General features: G+C 39.3%; 1 protein-coding gene and 1 long non-coding RNA gene across 3 annotated transcripts in view; both read left to right on the top strand.

The window, feature by feature from the left end:
* Positions 1-27,900, top strand: part of CA10 (carbonic anhydrase 10) — a 186,957-nt gene that overhangs the window by 83,582 nt on the left and 75,475 nt on the right. The gene's annotated exons all lie outside the window — the stretch shown is intronic.
* Positions 1,263-8,178, top strand: LOC135424598 (uncharacterized). Its single transcript, XR_010435274.1, has 2 exons — positions 1,263-3,297; positions 3,743-8,178. It is a non-coding gene; the product is annotated as an uncharacterized LOC135424598 (long non-coding RNA).

Here is a 27,900-nt window from a genome sequence, read left to right as displayed (position 1 = left end):
TTTCACAAAATACTTTTTGACAATGATTTCTTCTGTGTCAAAACTAGAATGAAACTGGCCAGGAGATACTGGAGTTAGTGTGGGGCAAGTAGGAAACTGTTCCCAAAGCAGTTTGTTACTATTATAATGCAGCATCTTTTGTCAGAGGCACTTTCTAAAAGCAGTGTGGGTCTATAAAGGCAGGAGCTATCAAAGGCAAGGATTTAAATGACAAGCAGGGAATTTCACAGGTAGATGCACATTAAGGAAAGGAATTGCATATCCTACAGATTTCCTCTGTTAACATCATCACATCAGAGTTTGGCTGCTGTTTTCTCCAGCAGAAATGCATAATTTTCAATATTTTTCAGGGAATACAGCACTGAGGACTCATCATCATAAGCAAAATCAAGTTAATAAACTAATGAGAATATAACATTGCTTGGATAAAAATCTTAACAAATATACCCAAGGAGTGTCTCACCCAAGGAGTTTTCCTTCTAGAAAAACTTCCTTTGGAAGATCCTGCAGCATTTGCAGGAAGCACATGGTGTGTTGTTTCCTTACAGTTGTGATAAATGTCGGTCAGGGAGGTAAAGCATCACAAAGCCTCCTGAGAACCACTGCAAACTGCAGTGCCAGGACACCTGTAAGGACTGAGCAAGGGCACAGCTCAGATCCTCTCCCAGCTCTGTGTTAAGGCTCACAGGCCAGAGGGGCAGGAGAGAATCTGCTCAAAAGTACCAAAGCTCAGAGAACAAGCAGAGTTAAATTGTGAGAACAGGATATCTGAGTTGGCACTGCACAGCTGGCCTGGAGCTCAGCCAGCCATGGTGGGCATCTGCACTTGTGTCAATGGTTTGGGGGAAACCTCTGCCCAAACAGCAGGATATTTGAATGGACTGGTATTTTTCCAAATGTCATGTTCTTTAAATGCCGTTTGAAGATGAAGGTTTGCTCAGTTCCCCTTAGAATATCACTGCAAATATCACCAAGATGCTTATATGTGTCCAGCTGCTTTATGACCTCCTGTTCCTCCTCTCCCAAAACACTGCAAGGAAAGAGGAGAAGCTATTTAGCAGGAGGAAATCTGAAGCCATTTTCGTGATGAATGCTCACCTCTGCAAGTGAAGGCATAATATCCTCATGAAAGGACCAATCCTTCATTCCCAATGACTGTCATGTTGTCTGTGTGGCTGCCTGGACCACTGATGATTGCCCCTCATCCCCTACAAAAGAAGCAAAAAATATAAAATCAGAAACACAGCTCTGAATAGACTTCCACAAGGCACTGGATAAGAACCCAGAAATGATCACAAGTCAGGAAGTATTTCTCTTGCATGTCCATCATTCTTTGGGTAAAAACCTGTTTCATTCCCAAATCTCTGATAATGCTGCTAATGATTAGGTATTCTCAATCCAGTATCTTTTCTCAGCTAGTTCTGGGCTATCTGATTATCTCATTTAAAGGATTATGTATTATTTTGGCCAATGGAATTTGCTCATATCCTTTCCTCCACTTAGACTTGTCTTTTCCTGAAAGCCCTTGAGCTGTAAAACCACACATCATTTCAACATCTGAAATCCTTTGTCTGGTAATGTTGTACCATTTTAGTGCCCAGTTGTGCCCTGCATAACTAATCATGAGGAAAGGGATGTGAACTCTGTACTGAAGAGATTCCTAAAAAGAAGAACTACTGGGAGGAGCAAAAAGCCAGCACTTAGAGTTTTCTTCCTGCCTGTGCCAGATACCATCTGTTATCTTTAGGAGGTCGGGGACTGTGCTTTCCCTGTGAGCAGCATGGAGGTGATGGCTGGAGAGAGGGAGCTGTGCTGCTGAAATGAGCAGCAGCCTTTAACTGAACACTCCACACAGAAATTAGGAACAATATTACAGCATCTGGTGTGTGTAACGGGAGAATAAACCAGCTGTGCTAGGTGAAATATGGAGTACGTCAAATTATTACAACAAACTTTATAAACATTACTGTTAGTCTGACTGCAATCATTTTTTTAATAGCAGGAGAAGACAGAGAGAGAAAGGAGCTCTGCACATCAAATGCTGTGAAAAAGAATGATACTACTGTAAAGAGCACGAGAGCCAGCACCCAATTAGAGCAGACAGAAACTGGCTGCAAACAAGAAGGAAACTGGAGCAGCAATTCCAGAATGAGAAGGATAGTTCTCATCTCAAGATCTGCCATGGTAGCAAGAGGCCACAAAGCATTAAAGAGATATATTTTGCAATTTTTTGCAAAATGAAAGTTACATTTCATTGGCTTTTTATGGTATTTTGAGCCCAATCAATAAGCTTTACGACCTGCATCCTCTGTTGGCTCATTGAAGCTAACTGGGCTATCAGCTTTCTGTCTTGGTGCACTATAGATGGGCAATCACACTTTATTTAATGACTGAAATGGACATCTTTGGTGATACAGGATTCTTCAATGAGATATGTAATTGTTCCCAGCTTATGCAGCTTTTATTGAATTATTATTGAAAACATAATTTCATGCTTGGTTAAGTCATAAATTTAATTCATTTCGCTGGCAAGATACAGTAACAAATATGACACTACCAGTATTGCTTGGAGGAAAGGAGAGGAGGTTCTGTGTAGCCAACGAGTATAAATTAGCTGAGCACTCATTGGTTAACTTTTGAGCATTTTCTGCTCGTGGATTTAAAAGTGCAGGAGAAACTTGTCCATGTCCAGTAGATCAGTTTTGACAGAAAGCTGGCACTTGGTTGTAACGTATAGATTGAGTCTCGTGGGCACATTGCAATCCCAGTTAGTTGGATAAAATGGAATTGCACTGGCTCTGCTTTTTGGTGGCTTCAGGACACAGATGAGTCATTGACTAGGCAAAGGTCTTGTGTCTGCTTTTCTTAACCACATTAATTAATTAATTAATTATGTCATTAACCACAACTGAAAGTTTAACATCTCAGCTGTGTGTGCATCTGTGGGGCACTCTCACAAGTGCCTGCAAAAGGCAGGGGAAAAAGGTAAGAACTCCCTTTTGTTAAAATGAACTCAGTGAGACTTGTCTGAACGGGGACTGTGTGCAAGGTACACCCTCTTTTTCCTTTTTAGCCCCAAATCCATGAGAGACTGGGCTGGCTGAAGCCCTGGATTTCTTTAGGCAGGACTGACTGCTTGGAGCAGGAGGCTGGACTGGAAAGCTCCAGAAAGCTCTGTCAGCCAGCACGGCCTCGACTCTGTCTTTAATCCTGACTTCTCTCCAGAAACATTAACTGCTTAACTCTGCTTTAACACAGGCATCTGTGAACAGCCTGAGGAAATGCCTGCTTTTCTTGGTAAGGAAAACTCAGCTTTTAGATGCCTGCAGTTTAATGAAATTAATTTCCCTCTTATTTCTTGAATATAAAGCAATTCAGACTGTCTTTGACACCTCAGAGTAAATGCATTGTAAATGAAAGGCAGCTGGACAAATTTTCAGTGAATTTGATGAGGTGAAAGGGTAAAGCAGTTACTGGAAATACATTTTTTCATAATAGATTGGAATTTATGGAAACCCTTGCTGGCTTCACAATTAAAGCAGTTATTTAGCATCTGCAACATTATTTGCTTCAAAAGTCATAATTTTTATCTTACTAATTCAACCAATCATCTTAGAAGCACAGTGACATTGCATTAAATATACTTAATATCATTTTTTCTCTAAAAAATCAAGCTTAATTAGTTTTGCAGCTTTCACAACATAAACTTGTATTACAAGCCTTATGGCTTTGACTCTTGCAGGATTTGATTTTAAAGTCCAAGTCCCTCCATTTAGGTGAAGAACCAGAATCAGACACTGATATTTATGCTGCATCCTTAAAAGTAAGTAACACATTAAAATGATTAGACCTTTTATGCCACAGTTGCCCAAATTATGTTTTCTCAAGGAGCCCTACCTACCTACAGAATATTTCATCATTTTTCTGCAAAGAATCTGTGGTGATATTTTTGCTTTAACTAACAAGGTTTTCCTTTCTCAATTTCTGCTCTGACTGTACACGGGGAATTTTTTTCTGGCCTGTTGCTGTTTGCAAGCAAGTTTTAATTCAGAACTTTTGGAGGCTCTTTTGTATGGCTTTGAGTTTCTTCACAACCTTTTGAAGCTGAGGATGCAACACACCTCACTGGCCTAATCTTTTATTAACCACATTTTGCTTATTGTACTTTACCATAGAATCTTGTTGCATTCAATGAAGTGGCTTTTGGCAATCAAAGGAAACTATTTGAAGGGGTTATCAAACAATCTTTGTTCTAGCTGAGAAATTAGTAGATATGTTAAGTAGTATAAATACTGCTAGGGAGTAAAAAACCTTGATTTTTGCCAAACAGTTGAAACAGGAAATAGCTTAATGCATAAAAAAAACCCAGCATAACACAGTGAAGCTATATCTTTTAATTATTAAATCTATGTTTCTACAGTAGAACTCACCAAATGTGGGCTTGAGAAATCACTGGAAGTTAAAAAATTATTACCGAGTCAAACACCATAATTTAATGAATTAGCCTGGTTGAAAAATAAGGTAGGTGCTAGAATTTTCCTGGCATGGAAAAGCCACACAACGGCCAAAGTTCTAACTGAAAGGAAAATAATTTTTTTTAAAAAACCACTCAGGGAGTAGTAAATTCATAATTTGTACTGAGTAGGAATTGGCAACCACCTTGTCAATAGCTATAAAACGCCTTATGTGCAGAAATATTTCAGGACATCAAAGACAAAGAAATGTGTTTGGCCCCGTGCCTTTGCATTCAGTATACAATTTATGGCAGCTTTATTTTTCCATTTTTTTCGTAAGCTTTTCTTCCCCATCTTCTCTCTAACAAAGGGCGACACAGAAGACAAGAAGAGCAGCAAGACTGGACTTTTTATGCAATAGGGAGATGTGTCAGTACCATTGCTTTGTTTGATGTTTTACTGGACACCTTTCTGTGCCTCTGTTCTCTAACTCAGCAGCAGCCCAGAAGCTGCCTGCCTTGATATTATGATGTAGTTGACCAAAGGAAAAATACCTGCAAAATAACTTTAAAGATATTTGCATTGAATTCCAACATCTTTCTATCTCTGCCTGTTGCAGGAAGAAAAACTACTCTTTTATTCTAAAAAGGCATGATTACTTGCTCCTGGTCTTGCTATGCTTTTAGAAAAGGTTCTTTACAAGTGCAGGTAGTCCTTCTCTATTGCTAAAGGAAGTGCTCTATACCACAATATCTCATTTAAATACTTTCTCGGTGTTGTGCACTTTTTGTTATGTTTGCAGCTGTTTTAAAGCACCTCAGCTGAAGCCTTCAGAAGGCAAATACACACAAATGTCCTTTATGAGCCTTTCTGGCTTTGTCTCTCCCGATCCCTGGTAATTTTCTTTGAATGCATACATCTTCCTTTTCCAGCTCACAAGATTGCCAGCGTGGCTCTCAGCAAACAAGGGTGAGTTTTAAAGGATCGGTGGAGTGCCTGTGAAATCATTGCCCTGCATTATTATGGCTTATCTTTCTACTTTCATGGTCTATAGTCCTCATATGGATTTATTTCATCTGTGCTTGCACACAGCCTTGTACCCGGGCCTGCTTAGACTCACCATAAAGCCTCATACTTAAAGGATAATGGTCATGATGGGGGAAGTATACAAGGCAATAAACAGCTTTTGCAGGTGATTAAACACGCTGAAGCAAAGCTGAGGCATTTGAAAAACCCCAAAAGCTGTTTACTGTAAGCTCGGCAACACGTCAGCTGTGTTCAACAAGCCACAACATTAAATAAAAGCTTTTGCCTTGTCTTGGAAGGACTGGGAAGTTTTGTTCACCAAATAGATGTTTCCTTCTCCTTTTTAATAGCGTGGGTGGCTTTCTTTGTGTCACATACGGTTTAACAGGAGATAAGTTCCGGAGTAATTGCTTGGGATAAAAGCAGCAAAATGTCTTTCTTCACATTGCTATGGAGGTTCTTGATGATAGTCCTTTCCTCCTCTTCCCACCCCACAAGAATCCCCCTTTATTCCCAACTCCTTTCTTTGCTCCTGCTACTACTTCCTTTGTGTGTTTCATGATTTCATTTCTTGGTTGGGTTTTTGATTTGGGTTGGTTTTTTTTTTCTTCTCTTCATTTCAGTGGTATCTTCACCTCCACTCTCCCCAGCACTTCAAAGTTTTCCTAACAAGAATGCCTGAGGCTGGAACATTTAGCTGCTTGAAGGAGGAGGACAGACGCAGGAATCTTATGAGTCACAACACTTTCAGTGCTGGGGAATCTCTGTTACACAAATAGCACTGCTTTTGTAATGATGAGTTGTCTAAAACCAAACAGCCTTTTTTAGCAACAATAATTTACTAAACCATATGATCTTGAAGAGTATTTTTCTTTAAAACTTAACGCAACTTTTTCTTTATTTTTCTTTATTCCAACTTGCGCTGATTTCTGTGGGGCTTCCTATCAAATGCAGTGAATAAAACTGCACTTACTATTTTCCAGCCCCAACTTACTGGCACTTATAATAGTTGTTAGATACCACCATGGCTATTTGTGCAAGTCAGACACTTAAGTGATACTATAGTTAACTGCTGGCACAAACTGTATGACAGAGAAATAAGTCAGAGGCCAATAACCCTCACAGAAGACTGTAATTTCCTGTGAATATCAATGGCAGGAAACTTACAGTCTAAAGGAAAGAATATTTAGTATTTTGCAGTGGTTCACAAAGACGTTTTTGCTGTTTATTGCTGAGAATTACGGCATAGTCTTTCTCATTTATAAATTAGACCTTGAGGCAGTATCTTCTGTGAAAGCAAAATATGAAAGGAGTAATGGAAGTCTGGTAACTAGCTGAGCTTGAAGCTGTATGCTGTAAAACAGAATTCCTAGATAAAGTGATCGTCAGGAAAAGGTTGGCAGTTCCAGGTAGTGGTTGGTTCTTTCGTTTTGTCCTTCAGTCATTTCTACAAGAGCAGTGTGTTTGAGGAAAATGAAAATGTACTCATTTATACACAAAAAAACCCCATTAGCATTGTATAAAAAAAACCCTGTGTACATTACATCCTTGTCTCAGATAAATACAAATCCAGTATAATTCTGGATTTGCACCAGTATTACTGAAACACAAATCTATCCTTGAATATCTTTATCCATTGTGCCCTGTTAAGTTTATCTAGGGCAAATCCTGAACCACTGAAATTAAGGCTAAAGAGGGAGAAGTGGCATTCCTTGGCCCCACAGAGGGGTGACCAGAGTGTTCATGTCAAGGCAGCTCCTTGGGAAATGCCTGCAGATGTGTGCACTGGTCTGTGCTGACTCCTTGGGAAGGCAGACTTGGAGCAGACACTGGTGTCATAAGGAAAGACACACACAGGAAAAATGTGTTTCATCTGCGGTGGCTGGAATACACCCCGAGGTAACTGCTCATCCCTGGGTTGTGCTGCACCATCCAGGGAAACATTCCCTTGTGTCTGCACAGGGCAGAAAGGGTGAAGTGCAGAGATGTCAGTTCCTGAATAAGGAAATGTGTAACTGACTGTTTGTGTGGATTTTCTGTCTTCCCAGGAAATCCTCAGGTGTCATTTGAAGACGCTCCGAGGATTTCAAGTGTCACATTTACAGCAGGAATTAAGGCCAGTGATAGTGAACATATTGAATGAGTTGTTTGTTCCCATTTCAGGTTAGGAAAGAAGCTCTCAGAGGCTGATTTGGATTGTTTCTCACAAAGGTTAATCCTCAAACTCTGTTCTCCATTTACTGTTGTCTTGTAATGATGAAGTAAACATATCAGGTAGCTTTTGCCATCTATTGTATACTTTCAGATATACTCAGAATAATAAAGAGAGCAGATTTGAAGAGATAGAGTAGGATGTTTATTTTTCTAATTTTTAAGTCATTTTGAGTTAACCAAGACTGGTTTTGTAAACACGTTTTCCCTTTTTTTCTTTTTTTTTCAAAGTTGTTACATTTTTCATGCATGAATTTGACCTATGGATTATATAAAACTAAAAGAATCCTTTTCTAATGGACAGTCAGTAAAGCCAGATGCTTTTAGTGGGAATTCTTGGGTTGAAAGATATTTGGTGGGGCTTTTTCCCCCTATTGCATTTTCCACCAAAGTGTTTCTTGCTCATTTTATTTAAAAACATAAATTCTATTATTTTCTGTACTCTAGGGATGAATATCACAGTAAAGACTATTTGAGGAGAAACAAAGCTATTCCCTTCTTTTAATCTGAAACATAAAGCCATTTCCATTACAGAATTTTCAGAGGAACCTTTGTAAGATTCCTGGGGCCATATTTTCAACATAGTTTCATAACTAATGAAGATTTACAAATGTCCTGAACCCCATTTTCATCAACAGAACTTAGTGCCAGGATATGTCTATGTCTTTCAAAATCACTTCAAGTGTTTATCTGCATCTCAAGGGCTGAATTAGTTTTAAAACTCTGACTCTTAGACTTCTGTGAAGTAAATGATCACTTAAGGCAATGTTGTCCTTCACTAGATTAGACTTCTAATATTGTATCTTCATCTGAATAGATTTTCACTTCAGCCACAGTTAATATGAAATATACTGCATTTTGTATTTGCTGCATGAAAGGAAAATTGATTTATTTCAGGTACTTTATAGACTATTTTATTATTCACATCAAGATCTCATCTAGTCCCTCTGCATTCATATTTTATAGCACTTTAACTGATTGATTTGATTTGACCCAACACTTTGATGGCACCTTTGCTATGGAGGCTGCACACACATAACACAAATCATTTACTTGGTTCTTTTCAAAACTATTTACTTTACCCTTGGGTTATTTTGTGAATTTCTGGGCTTTTGGTTCTGACCAGATTAACCACCAGGCAACTGCAGGTAAAACACAAGTCCCAAGTCCCCTTTCCTCTGGAGTAAAATCCGTAGTCACTCACATCACCATATTTACAGTGCTGTACAATAGGATTGTATTCATATCAATATAGCAAAGACTTCAGAATTTAGCCCTGAATTTGTCTAATTTCCAAAGCACCTCCTGGTCCTTGTTTTTTTCTGTCAGGTCTGCTGGGAACAAAGCAGGTCTGGATGAAACCAGAAATGGTTTCCTCTGAAGTCACTGAAGTCAAATGAACAATATTGACTCTCATCCCTGTCTGAACTCATCTATTTTGTGACACAGAAAGGCAAGATAAGTTTTCATTCCCAGAAGCTCAGTGGTTTTCCTGCAATATCTGAGGTAACTGTGATGGTGAGGCAGAAGCAGAGCCTGGATCTCTGCTCCTAAATTAGGTGTTCTGCATTATCCTTCCTCACCATGAAACAAATTAGAACTCTGCTACCCTTCAGACAGGCACTGATCATTTAGAAGCCCTTAATAAACTCCTCAGAAATGGAGCCTAGATATCAATTCTTAAAAAAAAAAAAAAAAAAAAAAAAAAGTTTATTTTTATAAAAAATAACAAAGTGTGTCTGGGTATATTTTATGATTTCTTTCCCTTTATTGGTTTTGTTTCATTTCTCTATTCTCCTGCATGTCACCAGTGAAGAGAGTTTTGTCTTACCTGGGGATTAGCACAGGATTTGATCCTTCTGGCAGAAAACTTCCTACTGCCTTCACATTTGTGAATGTGTCTCTTACTGGAATTATGGCTCATTCAGGATGTTCTCTAAATTTAAACTAAATTTCCATTTGTGGTTGCTCCCTTACACACACTTTGTGATTTCCCTTACAAATGCAAACCTCTGCCTTAAATATATTAATTATCCCTATAGTAGGTTGTAGTACTGCAATCCCTGAAGCAAGACTTGCTTAATGGTGAAGTTGCAGTGAACTGCACAGCAGAAAGGCAAATTCATCAGCTTTCATCATGAAGACTCACACCTGTCCTGCACGTGTGTAAAATCCTGCTCAGTGAATCTGATTTGTGGCACTGGAATTCTCATGTAGTATAAAAAGAAGTACTAGAGGAATCCTCTGGTAGAAATTGCTGCTATTCTGAAAGCTATCATAAGCTTATAAAGAAATCAGATTATTATCCTAAATTCCAAGATAAAATTTATCCCTCTCTTGTTATGACTTTTAAACAATACATATACTTTGTTCTAGGTTGACTTAGTATTAGTAAGGAATGCTACTCCAAACTGTTACTTTACAATTCCCTTTCTAGATCAGGCTTCTTTCTGGTGTCTGGTTTTTTTTTTTTTCCCAAAAATCTACATGCTGGAGTACATTCTTCAGCCCAAATCTTTGCATCACAAGGATGAAAAACTGTTGGTGACTGTGTGGTTTCAAAGTGTCGTATTTCTTTACAAATCTTGTTTTGTGTTTAATCTCTGGCTTCGCTTCAGTTTACAAACATGGTAAAATTATTTTAAATCTAAGAGAAAGGTAAAATAAAGTGTCCAAATAGCAGGTTATAAATTCTCAGGCTTTCTGTAGTGGATGTGCTGAGGGTGGATGACTTATTTCTCTTTGACTGGAAAGCTTTCAACATCTGGCTTTGGCAAACAACAAAGGCCATTCCAAAATGGTTGTGTTTGGGCTGTGACTGTTATATTTACAGTACAGTAGATGTCAAATAACAGTCAAAGTAATTTGGGCATCACGGGAAATAATAGGAGTGATTCCAGTGCTTTCTGTGAAAACCTTCAAATTCCCATTTCATTAAAAATTCCACTCTGCAGCTGGTAGCAGAGATTACCAGGTTTCACCATCTGTGCAGATTAATGTTTCCTAAAGGAGAATGAATGCAACAGATGAGGTGGCTGGCTTTGCAGATCAAACAAAACCCCAAAGTAGAATCTCTTCCCTGACTCTTGCATCTTACACCTGTTTCCTTTTAATCACGTGACTGAATTGTTTAGGGCAAACAAGTCCAGCTTTCCTTAAAGCTGATTAATTTGAAGATTGCAGATCAACAAGATGTTTGTGGGCTTGTAACTGTGTAGAATTAGTGATGGGAAGAGTTAGATTTTATTGCAAATCGGTTGAACACCTTCTCTAGATGTTATTCTGCTCATATCCAAGAAAAATACCCAAACATGCACAGGGATTTAAAGGCATCACAGTGTGTGTGGATTACAGTGAGAAACCACCGTGGGGAAGCTCAGTTGCCTCCAACCCACGACCTTGTTGTTTGCAGTCTCATCTCTTTCTTTTTTTACTGGCCATAACTAATCTTTCCAGGGGACTAAGCATGTGATTCATTTAAATTGCGTTTTTAATCAATCCTATGTCACTACATACCTTACAATGTTATAATTTTCAAATTACATTGGCTTCACCGCACATCAAACACGGAAATAAATTCTTGGCAGCGATCGCCGTATTAGGATTCATCAGTAAAATTAATAGAGTTTCTGGGTTTGCCAGGAAATGGGATCATTAATTTGATTATTTCTTGAAGGCAAGAAAGGAAAGCCAGGTATCAGTCCCTGCCTGGGTTTCCTGATATATATTCCTGGCTGTTTCCCTGAAAGACAAGGTGTTTTGCTCTGCTCTCCAGCGTGCTGGCCAGCAGTCAGATCTGGTGTCTGAGAGAAGGCAGATCATGGCACAGTGGGGTTGGCAGCCACTCCCAGAGGTGACACACGTTGGAATGGGGAGGGGGGGAGCTGCCCTGTGCAGAGCAGAAGTTGCCAGAGCATCTCTTGTCCTTAAAACAGGCACCCATCCATGAGGAGCAGCAGTAGCACGGGGCATTACCATCCATACGGATTAAACATTAGAAAAACCCAACACCCCAGAAACCAATTACTAATACAAACATGAAAGTGGGTAATTAAACTCACTGGCAACGTTGGTCCTTGCTCTCCCTTGCATTTTCCTCTTATTGAAACCCAGCTGTTCTTTGGCTGTTGCCAGGGGTAACCAGCAGTGACATTCAAGGTCATCGATGAAAAGCAAGCCTTTCTCCCATGAATATTTTCCACTTTCTTGGAAACTTCATCCTAGAACAAATTTCTTTTAAAACAACATATTTTGGTCAGTATAACACTTGGTTTGTTGGTTTGTTTTTTTTATTTCCAGTCATTACAGTTCTTTGGTCAGGCCATTACTGCTCTTCTGTGTTAATTGTAAAGAGCAATATCCCAAATAGCTCATTGTTCAAGTAATATCTCTCAGAAGTGTGTTAGAGTGTCACCCAGGCTGCTCTGTCCTCTTTTAGGACAGGCTGGGGACATCAGACTGCACTTGGAAAGCTTCCCAGAGTCTCCATATCACCAGAGTGCTGTGGCACCAGCAATCCTCATCCATTTGCATGTATTCTACTTGAGCAGCACCAAAGCTGTTCATTCTGGTATTTTGCATATGTTACAATTGTCTTTTCCCCTTTCTATATCATTGGTGATTCACTTATAGAGCTTTCTGCCAAGCAAATAGTTTATAGGATTCAATAAAGCACTTTCAGAGGTAAAAAGTCAGAGTTTCACAGGAAGATAGGAAAAAAGTCCATTCTTTTAGATGGAAATTTTGTGGTGATTCATCATGCAGTTCTACTTTAGATGATTTTCAAGTGGTAAGGGATGTGCTGTGTGGTTTAAATTGGGTTTTATTCTGTTTTTTGTTTAACCTGTATGTGTGCATTGCTCATTTTACACTTTTTATGTAAATAAGCTGCCTGATTGTGAACTAGAGAGAAATTAATGTTTTCAAATATGTTTGATCTTGACTGTGAGCTTCCCATTCAGTGTTCCAAACCAGTATTTTTCTCTAAAAAGATGCTGCTAAAGAAATGAGTAGTTGGGATCGGAGGAACCAAATTACAGCTTTGCTTAGGTGAACATAACTCCTGTTGATGCAAGTGGGAGTTCCACTCGTTTACATGGTGTGTAATTTGGAAAAGAGCATTTTACATCTAGTTTAACCCAGATTTTCCTACACCATATTTGGGAAATAGAGGGAACAATCACAGCAGACATCAGGGTCTGTATTTGGTACCTACCCTGGCTAGAGAGTATAAATTCCAAAGTGTTTTGCAGCCAGCAACTCGGAGGTGAAGAGACCTGTCTGCTTACCTTGGAGGGAATTCTCTGTCTCAGGCTAAGCCCAGATTTTCCAGAGCTGCTTAGGTGGCATCTAAAAGCACTGAAGTGGTTTAGGATGGATTATAGAAAGTGAAAATGACAGTATTTACCTTTTTTACAAGCAGATTATGATGATTAAGTATTAATTGCTTACAGTGTGTAGGTGGATGGGTTTTAAAACTCACCAGAGGGCTTTGCAGTGTTCCCACGAAGTCCCCTCAAAGGATAAATGTCAGGCCTCATCTTAGCAGAACAATTGTCACTGTCAAAGTGTTCCAGGTGCTGGTGTGACAGCTGACATGGCAGGGAGTGTGCCTGGATGGGAGCTGGGGCTGGAGCTGTGGGATCATCCAGGCTGGAATGTCTTTGCAGCGGGATGTGCCGGCAGAGGGGTGGAACCTGCGCAGGTGGAGCAGGAGGTAAGAAGGATCCAACAACCAGGCATCCCACAGCAAGAGCACAAGATGGATGAGATTGTCATATTTTATAGACTACTGTTGTTTTATTCATTCTCCATGCATATTCATAGCAGTCTCTCAGTGGTGGGAATCAGAAGGTGCCTATGAAGCACAGCCTGGAGTTTGAGAGAAAGCACAGACGTCCTTCTGAAGCCCAGAGCAGCTTTATGGACTGGTGCAGAAATTCAGAGTGTAGAGCTTAATTGGAGCAGTGTTTGTGCTTCACTGCAGGAGTCAAGGCTGCTCTTCTCTTTTGTTTCATCTTTCCTCTTTCTTCACTTCACAGTTTAAATACTTGCAGTGCATTTTGAGTTAATTTACATCCTGCAGAAGGTCAATGGCACAAGTTTTTCTTCCATTTCTTCATTAGAACTGACTTCTGGAAGTTTTGCAAGGAAATCTTGTCACTCCTTATTCTGTCAGGAGAGAGACATATTGCAAATACAGTTACTCTCAATTACCTGTAAGGTAACATTTCTCTGAAGGGCCTCATCTTCCACCTGGGTGAGGTGGACATTTGCACCTGTCAAAATGTGCTTGTTTCATGCTGTGAAAAATAATTAGTTGGACAATGGAGCAGAGGCTTGTTGCTTTGCGTTTGCATGTGTGACTCATCCCACAAGCCTTCCTGCATCAGTGTTTGTGGGATTGGGCCCTGAATTTGAGAAAAGACTGATAAATACTCTTTTAAACACCTATGACTTCAGAACAGTGGACATTGCTGAAAGGTCAGCACTTCTGAAAATGGTAATTTGTTCACGTGCCAGGGAAATGAAAGGAAGGAGCAGCTTTTGATGGTCAGGGCAGCAATGCCTGTGTGCTCTTGAAATTTCTGGAAAATATATGCATATTCTATTTTACTTTGATTATGGTTGCCACGCACACTGATAATATGTGTTAGGAGAACTACTCCTCTGGGCAGATTTTGAAAGGGTGGGTCCAACATTAATATAAACTCCATTAATTGTAGCATATTTTGATTTGCAGAAGATTAATGGTGTATGTTAGACCCAAACTATCTTTTTTTCCCCCCTTATACAGATTATTGCATTTATTTCAGTGCATTTTTCAAATGAATAATGAAATAGCAGGACATGACCCAGAAACACCTCATAGTTAGCCTTGAATGCAATTCAATAAAGTGCTTTGCTCAGTATTACAGACTTTGAGTAGAATTGAAATTTTCCTGCAATATATCCATGCATAATGTGACACAAACTGAACATCTTTGCTGACTTGTGAAACAGGATGTTTCCACATGACTGTTGTGCCACTGCCCTCTTTTTAACAAGATTAAGAAATCAATAGTTGTCCTGTCAAGAGAATGTAAATGTTTCAAAAGATACTGTGGGATGTTTCTGCCCAGTACTCCATTCAGAAATGAAAAGTATTCTGACTGTATTTCAGGGTCAGAATCATTTAACTTCTCTAAAATTCAGGAAGAACTGTTAAAATACAGGCTGAACATGACTAATTAGAAAAAAAATAAAACCCCATAACATGAGTTAAGCCTATTTGAAATCCCTATAGACATATAGTGTGTAAGTCCATACATATATAGCTACAGTTTTACTCTGACACTACAAGTTTACACTGTTCACTGAATTAGTACAATGCTAAAAAATTCCCAGTGCAGATACATTTAGAAGTGTCTGGGTTAAACATGTCACATCACTGAGCTGACAGACTTCAGCTTTGTTGAACATTCACAAACCAAACCTATTTTCTCACAGCTGTCTTCAATGCCAGAGATCTGTGTTTTTAGAGTATTCCCATAAGAACCTGTTCCACTTCTCTGTTCATCCTACCACTGACTGCATTGTCTTATGCTCAGCTTCTTCAGACAACTGACTGATTAGCTGATCAGGGACAGCTGCAAACAAGTCTTCATGGAAATACAGGCATTTCTAACAGCATATTCTGTCCTTTTTATACTTTTTCCTTTTATTCCAGTCTAAAATTGGTGAACCTTATGCACATTCCCACATACCCACTTTATCCCATTTAAAAACTGCCATATTGATACTGTAATTTCGTAACAGGACAGATTTGGAGTTTTCTGTATTAAATATGATGAAAGATGTGTCAGTAATAAATATGTTGTTCTAGAGGAGACGTGTTCCAGACTAGGGAAAGTGGGACCATAAAAGAAAGGGAAGAATGTCAGGCCTGTGTTTATATTTCACATTCCTCATGTTTACATTTCATACGAGAAAGTTGTAAAGAAATCTAGAGAACAGATGTAGTGCAGGGAAATGCAGACAAACAGCAAAGACAGTATGGGTTTTCAGAGAAAGCTATTTTAAGTGTCCAGACATGGTGACAGAAGAACCTAATGGAAGTATTCTGGTTGTGTGGAGAATTGTACTTGAGCATTTGCAATGGTTTCTCAAGGCAGAGGCTTCACCAGCAGAGCAGCCTCATATAAAACTTTTATATGAAAGTGTCCTGCTCCACCTGTGCAGCCTTTGCAGAGCATTTGCATTATGTAATTCCAAACCACAGTGTGGACCCTGTGCCAGGTGCAGGGAGATGCACTTTAAACAGTCCCTGCAGGGGCTGTTTCTGCTTGTCTTCATCTGGGATCAAGGTTAAAGACACGACACAAATCTGCAAAAGGCAAACTATTCCCTAATCAGCAATTCGGCTTTTAGAACTCTGGCCTTGAAAGCAGAACGATAAAAAGGAGGTCTTAGGCAAAACAGAGGGGAAATTATGGAAAAGCAGCAGTAGACAGATAGATTTGGGAAAAGGGAGCTGTTATCCACCCTTTACCCAGAATTCAGGTTTCATCGAGGCTGCATCTTTATCTGCCATGTGAAGAAACATCAGGACAAGCTCAAGGGAAAATACATCTGCACTGTGATTGTCCTTTTTTCCTTCATTTCATCCATTTTCAGTGGAGCTTACAGACCCAGCACCACGAGTTTACAAGAGGCCTATCCTTATCTCCTTGCCTTTTGAGAGCTGGAATACACCTGCTGATCTCTCATCATGCCCAGCCACCTAAGGGCAACACAGTTTCCCACTGCCAGAGCAGATCTCCACAGGTACTGGTTAGTGGGTATAACCCCCTTGTAAACCTTCCATCCCATTCTCAGTCCCTGTGTCCACACAGGACCTTCCCAGGCCCCACAGCTGAGGATGTAACACAATACAAGAGTCAGGTGCTGAGAACACACTTCCCACCTGCACAGATGGACATTCAAGATATATTTCTTATTACCACGTGTCCTCAAGTACTTCTTCAGACATCTCACCATGGCAGCTGAGCCCATCCTAATGGACTGTAAGAACTGTCCTGGTGAAAGGATCCCTTTTTCCCTGCATGACCAGCTCCTTATAATCCCATCAAGCCAATACAGTTTCTCATATTTATAAAGGAAAAGGGAGATGCCACTGTAAAAACTCAAGAGCCAAGGGCATGCCTTGAGACACTAGTGGCAAATCACTGCCTTCCTGAGCAGATTTGTCCTGACAGCCCTTTATGAAAAATCAGAAATAAAGCCATGAGTTTACACACCACACAGCTGCCACAGTACGTGTGATGATGGCAGGGAAAAAAAAAATAAAAAGGAGAAAGAAAGGGGAGAAATCAAGATTGCTGGGAATTTTTCAGAGATGAATTGGAAAAATAAAAGCCACCACTGTATAAGTTTGGCACTGTAAAACTTTCCAGGTAGTTCTGGAAAGTCTTAGAATGGTGAAACAGCCAACACCTGGAGGGTAGTGACGAGCTGAAGCCATGGGTCTGGCACCCTGGGTTTTGCCATTCTCATGACAGATAGGCATCAGCTGAATATTCTTATTTTTGTCCATTTTAAAAACAAGATTTTCCTCCATAAAGAGCAGAATTAATTGGAATTCTGCATGTAAAAATGTCTACAGTTTGATTTGTCTCGTGGCCTCCTATGGAAATGTTTTCTGTCACTGGAGCTGGCTGTGTGTCGCCTGTGCAGCCCTTCCAGTTTCATCTGAACTCGGATCAGACTCTTTATGATGTGTTCTGCAAACAGCCAAGCAGGTGTTTGCAAAGACTTCATTTCTAATAACTGGTTTGAAAAGCTACCTATACTCAGCCATGTGTTTTAGCCATAGCATCATTTATATATTTTTTTTTTTTTTATCTCTAGTTCCTCAGAAAGCTAGTCTGTTTTTATCAAGGTTATTTTCGGTGTATATTTATATTGGGATGCTCTCCTATGCATTTGTACAGGTATAGCTTCTGTATATAATTACAGAGTATCCAAAATAAAAACCCATTTAAAAAAAAAAAGTTGAATTTAGTCATGATCTCAGTTTTTGCAGTGCTGTAAAGTCACAATATTCTCACTAGCAGTATTGCTGGCCAGAGTCTGGGCTGATGTGTTCAAGAAGGAAAGGGGAGCAAAGCAGACAACCAAAAGCATTAGAGGGTGAAATCATATACACATCAGTGCCTGCAGTACAGACATTAGGATTACTCCAGATTTATAGTAATAGAAGCAAAAGTAGTTTTCAATTTTGTGCCCTTTGTCCACTGCTCTTTGTGCTCATCTGCACTCTGCTGGCATCCATCCCTTAAAGCTGTCTCAAGCATCAGTTTGAGAAATGCATTTCCAGAGTGAGCTGAGATGGCAGACAGCTACAGGAAGCATTTTAACAGCTGTTTAAAAAAAAAAAAAATTAGGATGATGGAAGCAGTCTCTTTGGGAAATAGCTTTACATATTTCATAGCACCTGGCTAATAGCGGTGATGCCCAATCCATGTTAGCAGTCCCCAGGCACAACAGAAGCACAAACTGTGAGCAGCTGCTTTGTGCAGACCACAAACACATCATCAAAAATTAAAGCAAGGTTCAAGGCTTGTATAATGGAGATTTACAGAGATAGAGCAATATTTGGGCAGTTTTCACAAATAGCCCTGCGGTCAGGCTCCTTAAATAAGCTGCTGCTTGTCCTAATTTGATTCCCATAACTACTCTTTGGACAAAGCAAAAGAACACCTAGAAGTTTTAGTTGGATATTCTGGGAGGGTTCTCACCTGGAAACAACACAGACATACCCTGGGCAGCCTGAATAAAATCTAAGGGTCACATTGTCTCTTCTGGAGTCATGGCTAAAAGAGGGAAATACAAGAGAAAAAGCCTTTTTCCCACTCTCTCATGAGTAAAGAACACAGGACCTGTCCTTTAATCTCTTCTGAACCTGAAACTTTATGAATGATTGGGGTTTTTGATAGGAGGACCTTTTGAGATGCTCATCTTGGATGTGCCTCAGAAATTCCTAAACTGGGCTAATCTACCTTCTTAGGATGGTTAAAATAGAATCAAATCTTTCTCAGCTCTGCCTGCTCCTTCTGTTTTCCTGCTGCATCTTGGAAGCAAATTAGTGGTGATAACACAACTGAGGCAGAGCAAGCACTGTGACTTGCCCAGAAATAGCAGCATTGTTTGCAGGTTGCACCTGCTCCTCCGAGCTGGAAAACACAGGCATCAAAGCAGTGATACTGTTTATTGCTCTGAAGAGTGTTGATGCCTTCTGGCAATATTTTTCTGAGGGGAAAATGGGAGAGGGGAGAGGATGCATCCCCCAACCTGGCTGTAAGGTTTTACAGCAAAGAATCACTGCAGTGTTGAGAAGATTCGGTAGGAAATAAACTGCTGATGAAGCACACGGGTTTGGAGTTGGAAAAAGTCGAGTGACAATATTTTGTCACAAGATTTTTCTTTCTCAGGCTTATACCATCAGTTAGGAATTGGCCCTAAACCAAATTGTCCAAGTCAAACAGGACAAAGTCTTGCTGCGTTAAAATCAAACCCTCTCTAAATTTAATAAGCAAAAAGTGTAGCTCATCTTCACTGACATTTTCTTTGCTTTTTGTTTAAAAAAGACTAGATTTTTATGGGATCGTTTTTAACTTTTTTATCCTATTTGCTTTTTTAGTATGGCTGAGTAAAGAATGTTTGAAACATGCACTGGAACCATATTAAACTTTAATGAATAAAGTGCTAGAGTACTAGGGGTTTAGTGTTAGGCTAAAAATGTTAGGTCTGAAAAGAGGAGACCAGATTTCCATTTTTATTTACTAATATAAACACTAACATTAATAATTAATCAATTTTTCTATTAAGGAAGACTTTGTTGTTCAGGGAAAGGATAAAAACAGTGGGCAGAGGAGGATCATGGAGACCAATGTGACATGGTGCAGACCTGCTTAGTCACCAGTGGAAGCAGCAAGTGGGATTGTCTTCCTGATAACACAGAACTTCAAAAAAACATATTGGTTTTGCAAAAGAATCTTTACAGCTCTTTGTTTGTTTTTAATGCCCGATTTCTATACCTTGGCAGCAGAATGAATAATTGCTACCATTTTGCTTTTGTTTGTATTTCCTCATAGTCCAACATATTCTGCACCATCAAGATGCAATTCAAACACCAGCAATAAATTAAAGTACCTGCCATGGCACCTTTATTGTTTCTGTGGATTCCATCAGTTGAGACTGGATGGATGGGACAGGATAAAGAAAAATGCCCACACCAAAAGCTAGGAGGGGGAATTTAAAACTTTCTGACCACCTGAGCTTGTTTCAAATGCTGATTCAGGTTTAAGTCAAATGAAGTGTTACTTGTCAGCTTGGAGCTATCCCAGCAGCTCCAAGTACTGCTGCTTAGTGGGTTTGTTTCTGGGATGTTCACCTACAGCTCAGAAAAGGGGAACCAAAGTCCAATTTAGCCCTAGATGTGTGTTATAACAAAAAAATTCGTGCTACCCATGGGCAGGGTTCTAGAGACAGGACAGCAGATCCTGTGTCTGTCACTGTATCCTGACTCAGAGGAGTAATGTATCCCAGATTATCCTGCCTCAGGTAACAGTCCCAAGGCATTGAAATGTCTCTTCTTTTCCAATGACCCACTTGAGTAGCTCCTTAGAGAATTTTGCAGGTTGTAAATTATAGGAAGGCAGTAAAATTGTATAAGGAAAGACTAGGGCTCTGATCCTGGATTACACTGCTGAGCTGTAAGAATCATATTACTGGAGATATGGGAAGAAATAAATAGAAAATTGAAGCTGAATATCAGGAAAAACTTCCCAACAGTGAGAGCTACTAGACTGTGAAAGAGTCTCCCATGTGGAACAGTAGATGATCTTCATGCTTGAGTCTCAAAACTGAGCTGGACAAAATGTTCTGGGAGGAACATCCTGAGGAAGTCTTGCAAATGATCTGTTTTCTCTGGTGTACCCAAGGCACCTGTACCCAAAGAATACAAAAACCACTACGGTCTTGAGAGCAATCCCCTGTTCCTTTGCTTTCCTTGTCAGTGATGCTCCTTAACATTGTTATTACGTGAGGTTAAAAATATTCAGTTAAAATATTTATTTGCTCTCTCACTGTATCAATCAATAGTTGCTGCAAGAGGAGGAATCTTCATAAACATGTTGGTACATGTCAGTGTCTGAGATAAACAACACACTGCATTTATTTTTCAATCAGAAATTTCTAATACCTACTTTATTTGTTCTTCCTGCTAACACAGGGCTTGTAACATTCATCTTAAATGTTTTAGCCTAAAATGTTTAAGTGGGCTCTCTAGCATTTTCCTGGGCAATTTTTGTTTTTATTAATGATGTTCCAGAAACAGTTTATAACCATCCCTCTGCATTTCTTTCAAGTTTGACTTTGCAGGTCTAGGCTGCATAGCACAGGGTGTGACAGTTTCTATCTGGTTTTATTTTTATTGCTGAATACAAATGTACAGTTTGTCTGTGGATATTACTGCTGCCCTGCAGATCTGGGAGTTTTTTATGCTCTGGCTTTTTAATGAGTATGTGTAGTTTTTCTTCCAAACGCCTCTTCTGCTGTTTACTGGAGTTGTGAAGCATTTACCAACTTCATGAGATGTGACCAATGCATAAGGAGGAAAGGGGATCCGATTATTTAAATTGCATGGAAAAATATGCATACTGTCAAAACAAAGAGCATAGGATTGTGTTGTTTCTTACACTCTACAAATCAGGAGTAACTTCACTGAAAATAGTGGGGTAATAGCTCTGCAAACCCAATTTAAATACCAGTAAAATCAGATCTCCCAATTTGATGTACAAGAATACAGTGGTTTTAGAGACGACAGTTTAATTTGAGAACTGTTCACCTTTTACTTGCTGTCAGCAAAGCTAAAAGTAATTAAAACTGGCATAAAATATTTTCCAAATCCTGGTTACTTTTCTTTCCTGTAACACCACTTCTCACAATCAGTTTCTCTAACTTTATGTGGGTTTTTTTTTGCAGCAGCAGCAGCGATAGCAAGTTACTATTTTTACTTCTATTATTCATTATTGTGAGTATGAAACTGCACCAATTGGCAAGGATCTTAGGAAGTGTTTTCCTATCAAATCTGGTTTAAAACTTTCCTTCCTAAGCTGTGTGTTTTGAGCTGATTGAAGCGTGCTGAGGTGGGGATTGGCTCGGGTCACGCAGCATAAACTGAGCAACACAGCTCAAAGTGCTCCAGATTTATACCAGTGCAACTGAGTTAATGATCTGGTTCCTAAAGTGGGATTCATCTCCTGTAGATGTAAGTGTTGAGTTTCACTTAGGCTGTGTCAAATGGGCATTTCCATCCTACCTTAACATAGTCAGCAAAGATAGGGGAACAAATTTTACCATCCCTCTCCCCTAAGGGTAATGGTAGAGAAGACTATTAGTTTGAAACAAGATAATTAGGTATTAAATAGCAAAAATAAGATTACTCTAGGCCCTAACGTTGGAATAAAAAGGAAAAAAGTAAACAGGACAAACCGTCTTCTCAGAAAAAAAACCTTTTAGCCTTCATTTGGCTGATATTTATGCAACTACAGAAGTGTTTATGCTGCATACAAGGTGGTGCCACTGGTGATCTTGGCCAGCCCACCCTCCAGCCCCTGGGCCAGGTACAAACACATCAGCACTGTGCAGGGGGATGTGGTCACTGCAGTCCCTGAGCTGCACACGTGTGCTGGGAGGTGCTGCTGTTCCTGTCCAGCCTGGGCTTAAATCCTGACACAGAAACATCTCTGGAATGTTACATAACTGGGAAGGGACTTCCGTTGATTTCGTTTGTTTTTTTTAAATGATCCAGATTTTGTTTATTAATAATTTGATGTCATTGCTGATGCACAGTGCAGCTTATAAGAAGACAAACTATTTATGCTTTCTTACAGTTATTGCAAGAAAATAAAAGATAGCATTGAGGCTCATCTGATTATATTATACTTCTGTACTTTAAAAGATTTTCCAATTTTATCTATTTATAAAATTACTTGAAGCTGAGGATTAAAGAGAAAGGTTTAAAGCAGAAAAGCTGATTTAAGACTGAAGATCTTTCTTAGCAGCATCCATTTAAAGTTAATCTTTGATCATCTGTGAAGCTGATTACCTAACATATAAAACCTATAAAAATTATCCTCTCTTTTATTATGCAATAGGAATATTGTGTTCTTTTAAATTCAGTCGATCGTGAACACCATTCAGAAAAATCTGTTAACAAAACGATGTGGGAGATGTTAAGAGAGCTGCAAACAGAGCGTGAGGAGGGAAGGAGGAGGGAGGACAGTGGGAGGCTTTGTCATTGTCACTCACAGCAGCGAAATAGAATCCCAGGATCACAGAGAGGGATTGTAAAGCAGAGAGTTCCTTCTCCCGAGATAGTGAAAGGTTTAATATTTAAACATACTTGACAGAGAACATACAAGAGGTCCATGATACACTCTTAGAGTCTGTCTATTGATTTCACATGCTCCTCTGCCCAGGTATGAAGTGCTCCAGATACTCCTCGACGCATCATTGCCAAAGTACAAATAAAAAAGTATGTTCAGTTTGCCAGAGATTCTCATTGGGCCTTCTGGATATTTGCTGCTTCTTTCCCCTCAGTAACTGTGTGATGCCAGCCAACCCTGTTTCTCTAGTCCAGCTGTCCACAACAGCACCAACACCCAGCAAAGGCCCAGACCCTCCCTACAATCCCTTAATAGCAGAGCTCGGAAAACTGCTCTACTGTGGTGCAGAGCATTTCTGCCCCTTGGAAATTCACTTTCTGAGGTGGTCTACACAGGAAGTAGGAAGAGTTTTCTGAAGTTTTCATATCCTCAGACTTACTGGAAAAGGAAAGGTTTTCATGGAATCTTCTACTTTATTCCCAAAAAGCAAAGAAAAGGCAGAGGGAGGGAAAGATGGGGATCAAGGGCAATACTGCTGGTTATCAGAATCCAGGCAAAAATTAAATATTTGAAGAGTCATTTCTCAGTTTATAAATCACTTTATCTCCATCTCTGCACTTCTATTTTACACATTTGTTTTGAATGATATGAGAGCTTTAAAGTCTTCTCTGCTCCCATCTTATTTGTATTGCAAAGGTTCAGTTAACAGAGTGCTGTGCCAAATATCTGTAAGTCCAGAAGAGTCTTGAGCAGTGAGGAAAGCTGCTGGGCCATCCTGTTTTCTGTACCTTCAGAGTGCTTATCTGTTGTTTTCATATACAAAAGGAAACAGAATGCATGAAAAAAGAAGGGCTTATCATTACTTGAGCTGGAAAACAAAGTCTTGCTTGCCACAGGTTAAGATTTCATCTTATCAAGACATGAAACCTTTCCATCTGATTTCTGTATGAAGGTGTTTGTCATGCCTTCAGTCGCCCAAACCCATCCCACTTGGGATTTGGTTTTCATGTCTTTTATGTGCCCCTTGGCTTGAAATTCAGGGCAGACTTAGTTTTACATTTAGGCAAGATTTGGATAACCATTCCAACATCTAATTTGGACAAAAAAGACTAAGCATAGGATATATCTGGGTAAAATGTGTCACTGGCAGATCAGTGATGTCTTTTGCAAAGTGTTTTCATGTTGTCTGAAATTGCAGCTGTTGAGGTGATTCTGGATAAATCCACTTTGCTCATTAAATGTGGCTTTGCTGGCACAAAAATCTGTCCTGGGGAGTGAATTTCCTGAGCTCAGGTACAATTAAAGAGGTTGCAGAAGTGCAGGGATCCAGTCAAGGGAATCCAACTGCAGGACAGGGGGTTTTGTGCTGCTTACAGTGCTTAATCCCCTGAAAAGAAGGAAGAGGGGTTCCCAGGCAGGATTTACTGCTTTAAGAACAGATTTTTTCCTATGAGTAGGTCACTTTTGCTATTTTTTCGTGCTTAATCTTTGTTTCTTTACGATTTTAGGAGGCTTGATATCAATGAGCATTAAATTTCATTTTGTGGGGTTTGTGAGACCTATTTTCTCATGAAAATGCTTCTCAAGGCCTAAAGTTGCTGTCACATCAGAACAAAGATGTACTATTTTGAAAATGCTTATCTCTTTTCTAAAGGACTTGGACTGTTTAAAGAGTTCATGTTTTAAATAGCCCAAATAATTCCGTTTGCTTGCTTAGAGAAATAAAATCTAATTTGCAGTAATTAAAGCACATTAACCTGATTAAAAATTATCTCCATCATCCTATATTTAATACCTATATCAGCTTTGCTGCTGAGGCAGTATTGGTTTACGCTGAGAAGGGATTGCTCTGTCAAATAAGCATGTTCAGCAACAAATAAAATAGGGGGAACTGGAGAAGTTGAAAGCAAAAAAGGAGTTGGTAATTTGAGAAGTGGTTTTTTAATTTCTTGTGAGTTTATCTGACCAGCAACAACAGTTTCATAGGAGAAAATGAGGAATATCTTTTAGAAATAGCTTTAAGTACTGGAGGGTTTTTCCTCTGAGATGACAACTGAAGGAAGATTCTTGAGAGTGACACATAACCACAACAAACTACGGGAGGCTCAGAAAGCTCCAGCCTGTCCTGGGACAGCTGTGTTACAGTGACATGTGGGAGGGATGCATTTGGCTCCAGCTTCCATATCCATACTGACAGCTAAAACAACAAAAAAGAAGTGAACTGGAGTAATGCTAAGAATTTCCAAGAGGCTTAACCTCTGAACTCCAAAAGAAATTTAAACATGTTAAATTCTGTTACTGCTGGTTTAGCACATCTTATTTTTCTAAGTGGAACAAAGAAGTGGAAGGTGTGAAATATGGCCCTAGGATTCCATTTTTTTAGAAATGAATGGGATCCTTCTGAGAGGAAGTGTCTATAAACCTGTGAGCTACTGCCCTGTGTTAAATATGAGGCATAAGTTATGACCTATTATCACAGAAAGTTTTAGAAAGAGAAATGGTGTTAATCTTTGTTAGTGCAATAGAAGTGAAAAGAAAACCCTTTAAGCCTTTTAGATTCACATTCTAACTTTCTGTATTCCTTTTGGAATTTAGAGGTAGGCATTTTTCTCCTGAACACTGACAGAAGTTGTTGGAGCAGAATCACCAGCACACTGCACCACAGTGTGTCGTGCAACCCCAGATTATTCTTTCCAGAGATCAGATTCTGTCTTACAGCCTTGCAGGAACCTTACAAAATCAGAGGCATTTCAAGTTTCTGAGTGGAATTCAATCTACCATCTAATTAAGTTGTTAAAAAAATCTTCTTGGAAAAGAGACAGCAAATAGGTGGGAGATATTTTTACCATCTACAGTTATCTACTCACTGTAACTCACAGTTCAGGTTTCAAAGGAATGTAAATTATGCTTTTTGAGTGAATGGGGAGTTCATTAGTTAAGGAACAATAGGCCATTTCCTGGAATCATAGATCCTACTTAATACAGAGAGTAAAAAGAAATACATAACCTTATAGGTATCTATTTTTTTCTATATTTCAGTTTCCAGTGAGTAAAAAAGCAAGTGCAGTGTACCCTTCTACCTTATAAACTTGAAATATATAAAAAATAAATCATTCTCATGCATCATATGCTACTTTTTAAAGGAAAAATATGCATTAAAAGATTTGTTCTATCATAGGTCTGCCTTCTAGCATCAGAGATCAATGTGCAGTCTGATTAAGTTGTGCTCTATAGATTTCTGCAGTCAAGTTCATCAAAGAACCCATTTCTCTTCCTCTAATGATGCTTGAACCTAAAGTTCTTCTCTGAAGTACTTTAATTTTCACTTGGTCATTACAAGAAGACAGTGACTTAATGAACTGCAAATAGGAGAAGAAAGTAACATAAATCATTTTTGCATCCTTTTTTGTGGTATTAGCATAACTCTTCTTTCATCATTTTAATGCCTCCAGTGATTTCTCCACATATGATGGTAAAAATTAAATTATACTGCATTTTTTGCAATCCAGTGTACCAATAAAAATATAAGATCATTAGAATAATCTAGATAAATTAATGTCAGCAGACTGTAATATTATTTTACCTTGTGCTACAGTAACTGTTAGAGTGAATTTCCTGCTGAGATAAAAATCACTAAACATTTATCATAAATAATCAGTAAAAATCTTTAAACTGTTCTTCTGTGAAGACCTGCTCCAAAACACTTATTTGACAAAAATAAGCCACTGATTGCTTGCCTTAGTGCTTCTGACTGAAAGTAGGATTCAGGACTCTAAAGTGTGATAGTAATTTGTTTTCTTTCTGGTCTCTTGTTTCTGGCTTCTCACTGTAGTTTTGTATAACCTTAAAAATTATGTTTCCATTATATTTCTCTAAAATAGCAGATTAAATCAGTCGTGGCGAAGAAAATTCCTGAAGATGTAAAAACAAAATAAAAGCATGAATCACATCAAAAGGTAGTAAAAAGCAGACTGAAAGGATAAAAATAATTGCAGGTGTAATTTTTCTCAGTGTAGTGCAGCTGTGCTGGTCTGGAATACATTCCACTGCATGGGAAATTTGGAGCCAGCTGAGAGTGCTGGAGGATTTGCCCGACACCAGGTTGATGTGCTTTGTGAAGCAATACAGAAGCAGTAAAAACCACAAGCAGGTCCTTGGCCATGTTTGGTACATGGTGCATGGAAAATCCCAGGGATTTTTGAGGAAGATGCTTTGCTTCAAAGTCATTAAAACGTTCCTACAAGTCCTATACTTCAATTTTTGTGCGAAAATCTGTAGTAATGTCAATAAAGAAAAGGCAGTGCCACACGGTAGGAGAGTAGAAGAGTCAATACATTTCTACAGTTTTCACACTTCAATTTTGGGAAAACATTTGTAGTGATGTCAATGGAGAAAAGGCAATGCCACGTGGTAGGAGTGTAGAAGAGTTAATAAAGCTTCCAAGTAATTATAAGAGTGTGAAGCACCAACTCTGTGCAAAGGGAGATCTTCACTGGGCTGCTGCCTTACTTGGTACATCCAGAGAGAGGGGGAAGGTATGAAGAAGTGATGTGATTTGGGGATGTGCAGCAGATTTGGGGTTGTCCAGAATTAGATGGTGTTCAGCAACCCCCTGAACGAGGCAGCACTTTGGGGCTCAGCTGTGGGAGTCACACAGGTTGGACCTTCTCTGACCGGGTAACTCATACTGGTGAGAGCAAGACAAAGTTTGAGCATATCAGCCACAGCCCAGACCATTTGAAGATCCAGTGCTGAGCAGAGATTTCCCAGCTGTTTGG

Source organism: Pseudopipra pipra, chromosome 19 (assembly GCF_036250125.1).
Source record: "Pseudopipra pipra isolate bDixPip1 chromosome 19, bDixPip1.hap1, whole genome shotgun sequence".
In the NCBI taxonomy this organism is placed as follows: domain Eukaryota; kingdom Metazoa; phylum Chordata; class Aves; order Passeriformes; family Pipridae; genus Pseudopipra; species Pseudopipra pipra.
This window is presented reverse-complemented; position numbering and strand designations above follow the sequence as displayed.